General features: G+C 51.2%; 1 protein-coding gene and 1 long non-coding RNA gene across 9 annotated transcripts in view; one reads left to right on the forward strand and one right to left on the reverse strand.

Annotated features, from left to right (window-relative positions):
• BCOR (BCL6 corepressor) overlaps positions 1–12,649 on the reverse strand; it is a 119,097-nt gene that overhangs the window by 55,645 nt on the left and 50,803 nt on the right. The window lies entirely within an intron of this gene.
• LOC147340177 (uncharacterized) lies at positions 392–4,705 on the forward strand. The gene is made up of 2 exons (XR_015158623.1): positions 392–645; positions 3,463–4,705. It is a non-coding gene; the product is annotated as an uncharacterized LOC147340177 (long non-coding RNA).

Consider the following 12,649-nt stretch of genomic DNA (forward strand, 5'->3'; position numbering starts at 1 on the left):
GCCAAACCAAACCGATCGCCCCCGTGTCGACTAGTCTCCCTGCGGCGCCCTCCCCACGGAGCCCACCGTGGGGCGGCACGCAGGGGGTTAAAAGCTCCGGTTCTTCCTGGCTCCTCGGCTGCGTTGAGGAAGCGCTGATCAAAGTGCTTGCGGGGAAGGAAACACACACGCACATTCGGGCCTAGATCGAAGAAGGGCGACTGGAGAGACTGGTCGGGAGCCGCCTGCCTCGGCCCGCTTTCCCAGACTCCCGGGAACGCGGCAGCGGCGGCCCGCGCGATTCTCTCTGCGGAGCTCGGCGCGGCGGGGCCGGGAGGCCGGCGAGGAAGGGAGGGAGGAACGAGGGGGCGGGAGGCGAGCCCGGGCTGCGCGCCAAGAGGCCCAGAGCCGCAGATTAGTCACCGCTCGGCTGGGCGCTCACGGGTGCGCCCGGGAACCGGGAAGGCAGGCGGCGGCCCCGCTCCGCCGGGCTCCCGGGGGCTCGGCGCCGCGGTGCGGGTGCCCCTGCCCCCACCCTCGCGCGCCTCCGGCGCGACTGGATGGATTCTCGGGGGCTCGCGCTGCGGAGATCCACTTGTCAGTTCAAGGGCAGGACAGAAACTCTGCAAGCGGAGTCTTGCGAACAGGAAATTTCTCATTGACAAGGTGCTGCCCCTCCCCCACGCCCGGCTTCAAAACAAAACAAAAACCAGGCGCTAGCGGCCAACGCACTCAGCCCGGGCCCGCCGTGGCCTGCGCCCCCTCAGCTGCCTGGGCGACCCCTGCGGCTCGGCCCAGGTCCGGGGACCAGAGAGCTCGCTGAGCCCCGAGCCCCGGGCCCCGGGCCCCGAGCGCAGGCGGCCGCCAACAAACAGGCCCGGCGGGCAGGTTGGGCTCGGGTCCCGCCCGGGGCGCCCAGCTGTCACGCTCCGGGGCCCCGGCAGGGTCGGGCGGGGGCGCAGGACCCGGGAGGCTCCGTGCCTTCTCGGGTTATGAACCCGGCGGAACGGCTTCGCGGAGCTGGAGGCTGCCGGGTCAGCGGCTCCCCGGAGGCGTGGGGGGCGGGGAGGCCGCGCGGCGCCGCCAACTCGGTGAATCCCGCTGCGGGGACCCGGGAGGGCGGCGAGCTCGGCCTGGCAAAGTTCCTGTAGGAACTCCATGTTTAGAAACTCCAGCGGCGTCGCGGGAGGAGGGGGCGAAGAGGGCGCGCGAAGCGCGCGGGGGCAACCGGCACTCGCCTTGCACTCTCGGGGAGGGTCCGGCGCCCCCCGGCCCCAGGCAAAGTCTGGAAGGCAGGGACGGCCGGGTCCCCGGGCCCGTTCTTTTGTGTCTGCCCCTCTCTTTCCTCTGCTCTCTAAAGATGTCTAAACCCGTTTCATTTACTGAATTCAGCCAGGAGAGCAAGGCTGCCTTTTTAGGGACCCTGATTTCAGGGTAATTTCGTATTTGACACATGTAAATACTTAGTACTCTCAGGTAAGGTCAAATTATTTATCATCTTAATTTATATTTCAATAGGCCTACAATTTAGAGGCGCGAAATGCCTCCTTATGAATCATTATGGTCTATTAGGGGAAGTAATGTATAAACAGCACTATTTGGGAGGGAATCACTTATGTTGACATTTAAATGGCTCTTCAATAGTTAAAAAAAAGAGACATTCGAGTGCCTTTGATTAAATATACAATTTACACGACCATCAGCAAAGCCATCAGGAATATAAATTCTTCTTGGGATTTTATTTATTTATTCCCCCCCCTTTTTTTTAAGCCTTCCAGGGTGTGCATGTCATTAAATCCCTATGGGAAAATCTAATGGTTTTTCAGAAACCCAGGGAAATCACTGGAAGTGTGAGCAAACTCCACCAGCAGGCACACCCAGTGGGATGTTTGTAGATCTTTGTACCTCAGTAACAAAATCAACCACTTTCTAACAATATTGCAACCGACTTTGAAACATCCATAGCTTCCCTGCTGGATTGGAACCTTCCTGAAGGCCTGTTTAGGAACCTGCTGTTCTCAGCTCTCAGCACAGGGCCTCATACCATTTTAAGTTATCCTACACCTGCTAAAATATCACTGGGGAGGCTCTTCCTGGCTGCCTCCCTCCCCCACCTCCATGCACTCTTTACTGAATTACTGTTGCATTCATTCCCTTGCAGCATCTTCCATCTTTAGAATGCTCTTCCTTAACCCCAGTCCCGGCTCCCTATTTATCTGTTCCCCCCGCACAGCTGTACTTCTCAAAAGAGGTGTCTATGTCCATATAGTATTTCCATTTCCTTACCTTGTGTGCAGTCTCAGAGTCAGCTAGTTTCAAAGTCTACGATATTGGGATACATTGTAGCTTTGAAACAGCATAAGCAGAAACAATGTCCAGCAATGACAGGAAGGTACATGTATACAAGGTAATATTCTGCAGCTATTTTAAAAAATCTGCTCTGTAGTACTGATAGGGAGTGACCCCTAAGGTCTATTGTTAGGGGAAAAACAGAATGTTCAGAACAGAAGTATATAGTATATTACAATTTGAGTACTGTTTACCCCTTGTACCAAAAAACAACGTGGAAGGATACAGACACCTGTTTGTCCAAAAGGTAAACATCTTCAACACTGCACCCCCCACCCCCAGCACCACTTTCTTTTCAGAAATGGGAACACAGTGCACAAGCTATTCTGTACCTCAACTATGAAACTTTCTGCTACATCTTACAGATCATTTTCTATATCAGCACTTGGAGATGGGCTTTGTCTGTGCCAAGGCTTATGGAATTTCACTGTATAGATGCATCATTTATCACCTTCTTCAACCCACACTCTTCAACTTCCACTCTCCCTAGCTATTCTGCAGAAAGGGCTCAAGATCACCTGTCACTTCCTTTTGCTGCTGGGAGGTGGATTGCGGCGGCGGGGGGCGGGGGGGGGGGGTTGCAGTTCAGGCCTTCTTTGGCCTTAGAAGCACTAAGCACCCCTGCCCACTCCCCATCTTAGCTTCCCAGATGCCACACACACACCTGGTTTTCATCTTTTAGTCTCTTTCTGGACTCTTCTCTACGCTCTACTAGTTGCCTTGGGCCTGGGTCCTTCTCCCCTCCCCTAATATCACCCAGGCCCATGGCTTTAAATACCACCTACTTGTGATGGCCTTTTATACAGTTCATGAGGTTCTCACAGCAAGCACACTGGGGTGGTTTGCCATTCCCTCCTCCAGTGGGTCACGTTTGGTCAGAACTCTCTGCTATGACCCATCTGTCTTGGATGGCCCTGCACGGCATGGCTCATAGCTTCAATGAGTTACACAAGCCCTTTCGCCACAAGGCAGTGATGCTGGACAGCATCAATGAACATGAACTTGGGAAAACTCTGGTAGATGGTGAGGGACAGGGAGGCGTGGTGTGCTACAGTCCATGAGGTTGCAAAGAGTCGGACACAACTGGGCGACTGAACAACAACTTGCTGATGACCCTTCAATTTGTTTTTCCAGTTCCAGACCCCCATACCAACTGCACAACTGGCATCTCAATCCATCCATCTTCGACCAGCTTCATGATAACAATAGTGAACACCTGCAGAGTGCTGGCAATGCTCTTCTAAGGACTTTCTAGAAATTAACGATTAATCCTTACAACTTCCCTCTCAGGCAGGTAGAATCATTATCCACATTTTATGAATGAGGAAACCAAGTAGGAGAAGTCATAGAACACTTCCAAAGTCACTCGGAAAATGGTGGAGCCACGACAGAGGGTGAGATGGTTGGATGGCATCACCGACTCAATGGACATGAGTTTGAGCAAACTCCGGGAGATGGTGAAGGATGAGGGAGACTGGTGTGCTGCAGTCTATGGAGTTGCAAAGAGTTGGACATGACTGAGAGACCGAACAATAACAACAAAGATTCAAACCCAGGCAGTCACAGAGTCCATGTTTTTTTCCCATTCTGCTTCATAGCACACTTAAAACTGTATTCTTTTTAAAAAAAAATCAATCTACAGATATTTGGGGGTTATTTACTAAATGCCACACCCTGTGACAGGTCCTGGGGAGAGAGTGGCAAGCAGGGCAAAATGTCCCTTAAAAAAGGGACCAGCTGTTCCCTTGAATCCTGCCCTTTGTCCCAACTCCCTTCCCTGTCACAGAAAAGTCTCAGCCACTTAAGTGTTTAAAGCAGAATCCTGAAGGTGGGAGGGAAAGGGTCATTCTAGACCTGTCTCCATCTCCCACCTCGCCTTGCGCTAGGTCTGCTGGCAAGGCTAACTGATTCTGCTACTGAATGTTTCTATCCAGTCAACCTCCTTCTTCCCATTCTCCCAAATCCACCCTCACCAGGGCACCATCTTGCTGGGATGAGCATGCAGGGTTTCTAGTCCTGCTGCCTTCTGCACTGATATTCTCACCCCCCTCCAACCCAGGCTCCACATGGCAGCTACAAAGGTCTTGCAAAAAAAAGTCACATGTCACTACCCCACTAGTTCCCACTGCATTTGGAATAAAACCCAAACTCCTGAACAACGCTTCCAGTCCCTGCCACCTCATGGCTTGCCACTGTCTGACTCACTCTCTGAGGCCCAGCATACAGGGGCCTGTTGTTAATAGGCTCTGAGCGTTCCTCCCTGGGCTGTTGTCTCCCCAGCGAGACTGTATGCTCTGTAAGGACAGGGCGTGTCATAACTGTACACTGACTTTATACCAATATCCAGCAATGAACATGTATAAACATAACATTCTCATAATGTTGTTTGTAGCACATTTGTGGCACATATAGATGCTAAAAATTTTTTCTTTCATTTTTTGCTGCATCTCACAGCATGCAAGATTTTATTTCCTAGACGAGGGATAGAACCCACACCCCTTGCAGTGGAAGTGCAGAGTCCTAACCACTGGACCGCCAGGGAATTCCTCCTAAAATACTTGATGAACAGTACATGAAACACTGAATGCTTCATACATTTTGCTAACTCTAATCAATATTCTCTATCATGGCCAGAGAAGAAACCAAATCTAAGAGAGCAAGACAGTTGTGGGCGTGCATGCCAGGAAAAGCAGAGTGTCTGGGCTTGTGGCGGGTAGCTCTGTAGTTCGGGTGAGGATCGAGACCACAGAAATTAGGAAAGTCAAGCATGAGGCTGGAGGAGCTGTTACAACCCAGAAAGGCTCATGGGAGCGTGGGATGCAGGTATACAGGTCTTTGCCAGAGTTCCTGGGTGTGCACACAGGGGGCAGGCCTATCCTTGCTAAATACCACTGAGTATAAGCCTCCCAGAGATCAGAGAGGGACCTCCTAGCCCAAGAGCAAGACATAGCCCAAACCAGAACCTCTTTAGTGTATTCTGCCTGTTGCCAACCATTGGGTCCTTTCTTGGTGGCAAAAGCTTGAGACTACCTTTCTGCTCCAGACCCTGGGGAACCAGAAGAGTGGCTTCTGGTCACAGGTGAGCCTGGGCAGTCGGGAATTTTTCTCTCAACGCCATGACATTCGACTTTAAACAGTAACCATGTCGTTATGATGCATTTGCTAGCAAAGAGAGTCTTTTTTAAGGATGAATAAATTCCTCCATGATAAAAACAGCTACTGTTTATTGAGAGCCTTCACTCTTTTCAGTTACTTTATTAGGTACATTCCCAAGTTACCTCACGGAAGCCCCCAAATAACCCTATGGGTTAGGTATGACGATTCACATTTTAGAACTGAGGAAACTGAAGCTCACTATTGCCCTCCCCAAATACACAGCTAGTCTAACTGAGGCTGGTGACGGGGATTTTATCTGACTCTAAAGCTGGGCTCTTTCCAGTAGAGTAATTGTTTGTCTCCCACGCATATGTACCGTTCCCCCAAACCTTAAACTATTTCTGGGATCAGATCCGTCATAGTTTCTCCAATCCTGTCCTTCTGGGGTCGTCTTGACAACTCGCCAACTGCAGTAAATATCACAAAAAGAGTTTGTTTCTTTCTGGGATCAGCAGGTCTTGGCTGATCTGTTGTGTTCACCATGGGAACCTAAGAATTTATCATCTGCATGAAGGCTTGCCTTCCTCCCAGGTAAGCTTTAAAAAAGTGTGGGGCCAAGTTCAAGGAAAGGACTTCCTCCCCAGCACAAGTAGATTGTCTAGCTCTGTTTGGAAAGTTTCTGCACCTCCACCAATACTAAATTATGGCTGTTTGGCGAGATTATAAACCACCTTGCCCTTTCAGACTTCCGGGCAATGTTTTTCCTGGCTTTGGGCTTCGATAAAAATTACTCTGCTCTCACCATGGAGAGACAGCTAAAGCAGGGAAGAGAGGATATCGGAAAGACCCACCACACAGCCTTTCTGAAGCCCTTGAATTTGGGGAAGAGAAGGGCCGCTAGCCTTTTTCAGCTCTTAGAAGAACAATCACTAGGATTTATAAAGGGCTCACTATCCACCAGGCACAGTTCTAAACATTTTATAGGCATTGCTAATCTTATTTCATATAGAAAACTACCCTATAATAAAGCTACTATTAGTATCCCCATTTCACAGATGAGGAAACTGAGGCTTAGAGGATAACTAACTTGCCTGCTTGCCTGGACACTCATCGCCAGATTCCTAGAGCCTCAAGTCTGATCCATGCGGTCTTTCCGATTCTCCAGGCAATGTCATTACTCAGCCAGTTTCTCAGGTGCATCATCACTGGGCACTTTCTTTGGATCTAAAGGAAACGGCCTTCACTGCATCCTGGAGTGTCACTGATGTCCCCTGAGGACACGACAGCAGTGAATTTGTCCCGAAGGTCCCTCTGAGATGCCTCTTGCGTGCTGTCACTTTCCAAGACACAGCCCGTTGAGGGCGGACGAAGCTCTGCGATGATGCCCATGACAGAGTGCGGTCATCCCTGCCCTGGTCTCTTTGACAAAAGCATGCTGCACAGTCGGCGGGTGCCCTCGCCAGTTCAATGCCAGTGGCTGCGCCGGGACCTTCCTGACCTACTTGCTGGCACAGGGAGCGTGGAGGAGGGAAGATCAATCTCCAAGATAATTTAGGTTCTGTCTTTCTTCAAACCAGCCTCTGTCCTCTGCTCTAGGTCTGCCGACGATGATTAATGCGCCACCGACTATTTCCTCTCTTCAGCTTGTCCCTGGCTTTGGGCTTTATTTTACAGCCGTTGCCAGAGTTTCTCCTCAGCAGAGAGTAAATACTCAGAGATTGGAGCACAGCCCTTGGTGTTACTCAGAAAGTGTCCCAGGCGGCAGGTGGCACAGGGCCATCCCTGGAGTAGGTGATGCCACTGTTTAGGGTTCAGTGCTAAACCACCACCTCCACCAATGAAAGCTTAATCTTTTAATTATTCTGAAAATACCCAAACTAAGCATTGCAGGGAAGGCAATTAATAGAATTCATACGGTCTAGACCTCATTTGTAATTATATATTATTATTTTTCTCCCTACTTTGTTCCAATAATGATTTAAGGCTGCTTCCAAAGATACACAAAACCCAGCAAAGATAAATAGAAGAAGTGGGACATGAATTATACTGTCATGCCTGCTCACAACCTCCGTGCCCCATCCCACATAATAGAACTGAATTCATAACGCCTTTCAAAAATGAGGTAATTCTGCTCTTTTGGTGGCAACACTAGGCTCTTTGTAAAGCAAGGGGGTGGTACACAGTAATGAAAGGACCGGGGAGGGCCCAGGAGATTCCATTTCTAATGATGGCGCCCTTGCTGTGTGACCTTGGGCAAGTCATTCACCCTCTCTGGACTCGGGAGTCTGAAATCCTCAAACGTCTCTCCCCATCTCTGAGGTCCCTTCCTCCGCCACCCCCTGCCCTCACCATCACCATCACGTGGGCAGGAGCCAGCACTGCCCATCTGGCACGAGGTCTCCTAGGAATTACTGTCAGAGAAATGGGTTCCCAGGAACACCTCTCTCTCTGCCCGCCCTCCCTCTCTCCCTCCCTCTTTCTCACACACACGCACACACATACACATACACACACAGAAATCTTCTGGGAAACTAGAACAATGGACTTGAATTGTCTCTTCTCCTAAGGCAAGGACCCTTTTCCAATCTTTAGCTAAAGAGACCCTTCCAGGATCGGGTGAAAGTGAAAGTCGCTCAGTCGTGTCCCACTCTTTGCCATCCCATGGACTATACAGTCCATGGAGTTCTGCAGGCCAGAATACTAGAGTGGGTAGCTGTTCCCTTCTTCAGGGGATCTTCCCAACCCAGGGATCAAACCCAGGTCTCCTGCATTGCAGTGGATTCTTTACCAGCTGTGCCACCAGGGAAGATCCTTCCAGGATTGGATAGCGTGGAGAATATCCTTCTTGGGAGGCAGGGGGTCTCTCCCTCCCTCAGCTGTAAACTACTTTCCTTCCTCCTCTTGCAGTTCAAGACCCTCTTAGAACCCAGCCCACCCTCTTAGAATCCAGATCCAGTCTCAGCTGCCTTCACTCCCTCCTAACCCCATCTTCCATTTTTTTTAATCCCTTCCAGCATCTAACACCATGCTTACCCCGCCATAGTCCTCTCCCTCACCCAAAGTCTCTATCACCCCTCTGCTGCCTTTATGAGGGCTTCTCCAAGTTTTTCTGGAAGGATTCCGCAGGCCAGAGGGGCAATGGAGGCTCAGCCCTCCTCAATGGCCTCAAGGGGGAGGCCACTGGGAAGACTGGTTTTAAAATGCACTCCTGCCTCAAAAGAACATGTGCAATAGGATTCCATTGACCTCAAGTTTTAATGTAGGCAAAGGCAATCTAAGGTGTCAGGAGTCAGCACAGGGGCGACCTTGAAGGAAGAGGGACATTGGGGAGGGGCATGCCCTTTGGAAAGGGGCACAGCAGGGACTTCTGGGGTAGGGGACAGGAATGTGCTGAGTCTTGATTTAACTGGCTACATGGGTGTGCCCGCTTGTAAAGATTCATCAAGCTATACACTTAGGATTCGTATACTTTTCTCTCTGTGTGCTGCACTTCAATGGAAGGGTAACAAAGTAAAAACCCAACAAATAGGGACTTCCCGGCGGTCCAGTGGTTTGGACTCCATGCTTTCACTGCTGAGGGCATGGGTTGGATCCCTGGTCGGGAAACTAAGATCTCGAAAGCCTTGGGGGATGGCCAAAAAGAAAAAATAGTACAATAAATTTAAAAAATAGGTAAACAGATAAGGGAAGGATACGACTTATAATTGTATGTGAGCTCTGGAGAGTGGGAGATACTCTGGGTGGAGTGGGGTTAGGGGAACAGGGCAGTGAGGTTGTTCTAGAGACAGCCAGGAAGTACAGTTTAAAATCATGGAGACAGGGGACTTCCCTGGTGGTCCAGTGGTTAAGACTCTGCGCTTCCCATGCAGGGGGCATGGGTTTGATCCCTGGTCAAGGAACAAAGATCATGCATGCTGTGCAGTGTGGCAAAATAATAAATAATTAGGCTTCCCTGGTGGCTTAGTGGTGGAGAATCCTGTGGCGAATGCAGGAGACACAGGTTCAACCCCTGGTCCAAGAAGATCCCACATGCCATGGGGCAACTGAGCCCATGAGCCACAACTGTTGAGCCTGTCCTTTAGAGCCCGGGAACCGCAACTATGGACCCCGTGTGCCTCAGCTACTGAAGCCCACACTCCCTACAGCCTGTGCTCTACAGCAAGAGAAGTCACCATAGTGAGAAGCCCGTGTACCACCACTAGAGAGTAGCCCCCTGCTCACCGCAACTGGAGAAAAGCCCACGCAGCAAAGAAGACCCAGCGCAGCCAAAATTAAATAAATAAATAAATATCATCCAAAAACCAAGAAAATAAAATCGCTGGAATGGAAGCAAACTTTCTGCTCCCTGATTGAGGTGAGTTGTTGAGAGCCATGCACCAGGCGGATGGGCCATGTTCAGGGTGAGGATTCACAGCCCAGCTTCGCACGCAGGATGCCAGAGCGAGAACAGCGAGTAGACAGCATTAGTGGATGGCCAGCGCTCCACCCCTCATCCTGCCTTTCCTGCCATCTTCCTCTCCTCCGGGGGAACCTCCTTCCACTCCTGCCAAACAGGACTTTTCACTCTCCCCTGAACAGGCGAGCCTTACCCCATGTGCTGTGCTTAGTCGCTCAGTCGTGTCCAACTCTTTGCGACCCCATTGGAATTCTCCAGGCCAGAATACTGGAGTGGGTTGCATGCCCACTTCCAGGGGATCTTCCCAACCCAGGGATCGAACCCAGGTCTCCCGCATTGCAGGTGGATTCTTTACCATCTGAGCCACCAGGAAAGCCTGCAAGTGGATGCCCATAAATGTTCCCCTTCAGGAATCTGTTTCCCGCTTCCTTCCTCTAATCCTGCTTCTTCTTCCTGGTCCCTGCCAACCACCTGGTCATGACCTCCAGTTATGCCCAGAGTGCAGTCCAGGGACCTGGGAGTCACCTCTGACCACCCCGCCCCTCCAGCCCGCCCCATCACCCTATCCTGTTTTCTGTCTTCTACACAGCTCTGCTGCTGCTGCTAAGTCACTTCAGTCGTGTCCGACTCTGTGTGACCCCATAGATGGCAGCCTACCAGGCTCCTCTGTCCATGGGATTTTCCAGGCAAGAGTACTGGAGTGGGGTGCCATTGCCTTCTCCATCTACACAGCTCTAGGAGTCATCCATTCCCTCGGCATCCAGCACCTGCCTAGCACAATCTCTTGCCTAAGACCTGGCAATGACCTCCTAACTGGCCCCCCTCATCTACTCCTGCCCCCCTGCCGTCCATTTCCTGCCCAGTAGCCAACAGCAATGACCATCCCTGGACTATTCCCATAAATCTCAACTGCTACTGGGTACCAGGTGCCCCTCTCAGGCACTCAGCACACCCTGGGGAGCAAAACGAATGCCTGTTCTCAAGGTGCTTATATTCCAGTAGGAGAGAGATGCATGATAAATAATATAGGTCTTAAAATTGCCTTGGATAGTAGACAGGAAAAATGCCATGGAAAGAAAAGTGGGAGCTGGTAAGGGCCAGCAGGAGGACATGGGTGGGGAGAAGGTTGCAGGATTCAGGGGTGGTCAAGGGAGTCCTCTTTTGAGAAGGTGAGATGAGGTACAGGCAAAGACTCGAAGGAGATGAGGAAATGAGCCAAGAGGATTTTTGGAGGAAAGAGTTGCAGGCAGAGGCATAGCCCGTGCAAAGGCCCTGTGGCACGAGACTGCCTGTGGTGTGTAAGGAGCAACCAGGATTCCAGTGTGGCCAGAGTGTTATAAGGGAGCGGATGGATCAGAGAAGTAATAGGGGGCAGTTCCTGTAGTTGGAGCTTTCATTAACGAGATGATAAAAACCCTCCAGCAGCCCACCAGGCCCTGCCCTTCAGATCTTTGCTCTGGGCTTCTGTTTCCAGCCCCTTTCCACATCACAGCCATCCCAGGAGCCTGCCCAGCTGTCTCCTCTCCACCGCCACTACCTAGTCATTGGGCTGTGTGTGTGCTGTGCTCAGTCATGTCCAACTCTTTCCAACCCTATGGACTACAGCCTGCCAGGCCCCTCTGTCCATGGGATTTCCCAGGCAGGAATGCTGGAGTGAGTTGCCATGCCTTTCTCCACGGGATCTTCCTGACCCAAGGATCCAACTCGAGACTCTTGCGTCTCCTGCATTGGCAGGCAGACTCTTTACCATCAGAACTCTATCCAAACAGCATTGCCTCTAAGACACATTCCTCAAACCAGGTTAGTCCCCCAGTTCTCAAACCGCCCGGCCCTTCCCCTACACGCAGGTCTCATGAGTACACAGCAACCTAGCTTTGAGTCTACAATTAGTTCATTTGGTTTATCATATCTCTGACAGGTGTTTATTCTGTGCTGAGCACGGTCCTGGGTGGCAGGGCACCATGGAGAACAGGACTGACAGGGTCTCTGTCCTAAGGGAGATGGACCATAAACACAAAGCAAAGAGAGAAGATAACCTGGGGTGACGATATGAGCTACAGAGAAGATGAAATAGGGTAGCAAGGCTGCAAGGGGCAGGGATGGTCAGAGAGGCCTCAATCAGAGCATGACTTCTGAGCCGTATGGGGTGGGAAAAAGAGCTCCAGGCAGCCAAAGGGCAAGTGCACAGGTCCTGAAGTATGACTGCCCTTGAACTATTTGAGCAAAAGAAGGATGACGGCCTGTGTGCCTGGAGCCCAGGGGGTTTCTCTCTCTGGCTAGAAAGGCAGTCCCCCAAGACTCCAGACCCCTTAGGTTTCCTCTCTGGCTGCATCCACTGCACCTGCCCACAGCTGCCACTCTCACCACATTTGCTGGATGACGGAGTAGGTGTTTTCTTTCTGACCCTCCTTCAATCCACCTTTCTCCCTGAACTCTTCCCAGCCCTCTCCAGATCTCCAGGAACTCTTCCTTCTCTAAGCCCAAACCTCAGAACTTTTGCTTGAGATCCCTGGACAGTCGGCTTGGGGCCAGGCAACCCCTTGTCCATTTCCTCTGGGAATGTGTGCATCAAAGCCCAGGACATCTGAGGCCTGACTTTTCAAAACCTTTTATGAGGGACTTCCCTGTGGTTAAGATTCCACTGCAGGGGGTGCAGGTTCCATCCTTGGTTGGGGAACTAAGATCCTGCATGGTGTGTGATGTGGCCAAAAAAATTTTAAAGGCACTTAAAAAACAGTCTATGAAACAGTGAGCCAAACTCCTGGCTTTGGCAAATGTGGGAACTAGGGCTCCCCATCAGGCTGCCAGCTGCTAGGCCACGAGATTCAC

The sequence above is a fragment of the Bos grunniens genome, chromosome X (genome assembly GCF_055505025.1).
Source record: "Bos grunniens cultivar Pamir isolate PY7600 chromosome X, Bosgru_T2T1.0, whole genome shotgun sequence".
NCBI classification, from domain to species: Eukaryota; Metazoa; Chordata; class Mammalia; order Artiodactyla; family Bovidae; genus Bos; species Bos grunniens.